The 3,039-nt window shown below is 43.8% G+C and overlaps 1 long non-coding RNA gene across 1 annotated transcript; it reads right to left on the reverse strand.

Moving 5' to 3' along the window:
- Window positions 1-1,222: 1,222 nt before the first annotated feature.
- LOC124686405 lies at window positions 1,223-2,384 on the reverse strand. Its single transcript, XR_006997820.1, has 5 exons — window positions 2,227-2,384; window positions 1,884-2,014; window positions 1,586-1,710; window positions 1,363-1,450; window positions 1,223-1,240 (listed from the first exon to the last, which is right to left on the reverse strand). It is a non-coding gene; the product is annotated as an uncharacterized LOC124686405 (long non-coding RNA).
- Window positions 2,385-3,039: the final 655 nt, after the last annotated feature.

The raw sequence follows: 3,039 nt of genomic DNA on the forward strand, positions 1-3,039 counted from the left end.
TCAGGCTAACCAACATCGCTCAAGGCTCTCTTTTGTATCATGTTCATCTTTTGATACACGCTTCATTGGTCTCTAGCTTTGTCTGCCATTGCAAATTCCATTCTAGCTTCCAATATCTACACCAGCCACCATGTTAACTGATAAGTTTTGCTAGTAAACAAGATATATGAGATAGCAGTTTATTTTTATGGAAAACATATGTGAAATTAAAAGGTAATCATGACTTCGAATTTCAAAGAAAACAAATCAATGAGACAAAAAAGAAGAACCTTAAAATCATTCTTGTCACAAAGTAAGTGTGAGAGGAGAGCCAACACGTATGACTGAATTGCAGCTACCGTAAAATTTCCAAAAATATCAGCTTAACTCATGACAAGAATCGAAGATGATTTAACCTAAGCTAGCGAGATACCTACCCATCCAATAGCAATTGCCAAGAAAAATATGCATGCTTATAGCATACAAATTTCATCTGAAAATATAGGGCAGAGAACCTATTGATGGCTTGCCAATTCCCAGATTGACTTAACAGATGGATCTGATATAAATATTGAAACAATGCACTTGGAAGAACCCGCGGGAGAATTTAAACAACCATCCACCATAATAACAAGAAAAACTTAAAATATTCGACAAAGCTATGATTATTTATATAGAATTATGCCTAGAAGGTGTGAGGGAACATTCATGAAGCTATTCGGTAGACTTTCTTAGGTTGACTTAACGGGAGGATCTGATAGAATTATTGAAACAATGCATTTTGAAGATCCCCACAGTAAGACTGCGAGTTATAATTTGAACCATCATCCAGTGTAATAGTAGGTTACAATTTGGAATATGCTACAAAGGTATGATCATTTCAGCAGAACCACGATATGCCTACAATTTATGAAGCTACATGGTAAAAGCACACCCCACAAGTTCAGCGGTGCAAGGGCTAATTACTGACCAAAATACCACACTGATTCAGCTGCAATTACATAACGAGATCTAAGTAAATAGAAAAAATTGCATATGCATGCCCCACAGAACAAGCATTGGATAACAAATTTGAATCTGCAATTGATTCAACATAATCATGAGCCAAACTTGAAATAAAAAAGACAATGATTATTTTGTCAGGACGACAAGCATACAAATCCTATGCATAGAATACGTGACTGAACCCCCGCAGACAGTAAGAGCACAACACATAGTTCTCTTCCGTCGGAAGGTAGTGGTCATTGTATGGCCATATTGCCTGAATAAATAGGACAGCATCAGGCATCAGTTACACCTCGACAAAACTCAGTCCACACCTAATGTTGCTTGTTATGGTAGTATAAAAAACCAGATGCATTATTTTTCTCGATATGAACATACCTTTAAAATTCCGTCTTTGACCACTAATCTTCCAGCAGCCGTTATTGCTCCACCAGCTAGAAAACTGGAGTAACGATCCTTTATTCTTCTGCATGGTCAAAGCAGACACAGAAACTTCAGAACCAATGAAGAGAACTGTATCTACCGTTGAATAAACGTCATGTGCATCCCTCTCCAATTGGTACTATAGATTTCAAGATAGTGAAAAGAAAAAATTTAGTACCTGGCCAACATAGAATACCTTGGTGGTGCTGAGGACAAAAATCCATGTATCTGACCCGTTCATGAAAGCAAAGAAATCCATTCCTAAGAGAGCATAGACACATACCCCTGATTACCAACATAATCCTACAAAGTAAAACCAAAAAGTGAGTAGGGGATGATTACGAACATAATTCCTGCAGTAGGCAAGGAGTTAACCCCAGGTTTCTGCTCAAATACAGTAGGATATGATTTTCAGAAAACCACAATTTACCATTCTGATGCTGATTACATTTGTGAAACTTAAGTATATATCTCACCAGATCGTGGATAAATTATAGGTCTAGGCAAACACCCTCTCGATCTGTCTTGATGTTTCACACTGAACTATTCATGTCATTTGTAAACTCATTTCTTCATAGTATTTGAGATGAGTTGGTCAGTTTGATACCTGAAAACATAATATATAGATAGTTAGGTCATCAAGCGCTGCCTGTAAACAAATAAAAGCCAACGGATATGCATCAAACCGACGGACAAACCGTAAATATCGGATCGTTAACATTTTAGATGTTTCGAGTTTCCAATTCTCACCAAATCTATATCTTCTGTGTGCAAAAATGTGGTTAAAATATGTGCACAATTGCAACCAATTTCAGGTACCTTCCATCTGTAGTGATGTTATCCCACCGCGTTGTAGTAGCAATAAGCCATCGAGCTGGGCGAGGGGCGGCGGCATCCTTGTGACGGGCAGGGCAGCTACGGCCTCCTGGAACACGGAGGTTTCCTGGAAAACAGCGTCGAACTGGGTGAGGGGTGGCGGCGTCCTCGTCCTCATGAGGGGCAGGGTAGCGGCGACCTTCCCAGAGCACAGGCGTCTTCCCGGAAAAGGGCATCGTGGAACACACATGTGAGGGGCGGAGGAGGCCGCGCTTGTGAGGGGCGGAGGAGGCCGAGTTACTTACTGTGGGTGGCGTCGGCCTGCGCTGTGACGGCCAGCGTCCGCGCCGGCGACGATCGAGATGGGGATGGTGGGCGCCGGCGACGATCGAGATGGGGATGGTGGGCGCCATCGACATCGGGGACGACGACCTCCATGGCGCGGCGCGGGGATGACCAAATACTGCTACTCCAACAAACACAATCTGATCCCAAGTCATTTTTTCCATCAAGACAACGTGATGTGATCCCAGCACAAAGACCCTGCTCTAACCGTGCTACCCAATCGAGACCGAACAACAAGAAAATCATCGGATTTGATGCTCACCTTAAGAACCGCGAGCAGCAACTATCTGGGGACGACGGAGCGGCTTCGCTGCGAATCGCGGCGCGCGGGACGCGCTGCGGTGCCGGTGACGATCGAGATGGGGATGGTGGGCGGCATCGGCATCGGGGACGACGACCTCCACGGCGCTACGCGGAACGACGACCTCTATGGCGCGGCGCGCGGATCCCGCTTTTGAGGTCAACGACCAG

The sequence above is a fragment of the Lolium rigidum genome, chromosome 2, assembly GCF_022539505.1.
Source record: "Lolium rigidum isolate FL_2022 chromosome 2, APGP_CSIRO_Lrig_0.1, whole genome shotgun sequence".
Taxonomy (NCBI): domain Eukaryota; kingdom Viridiplantae; phylum Streptophyta; class Magnoliopsida; order Poales; family Poaceae; genus Lolium; species Lolium rigidum.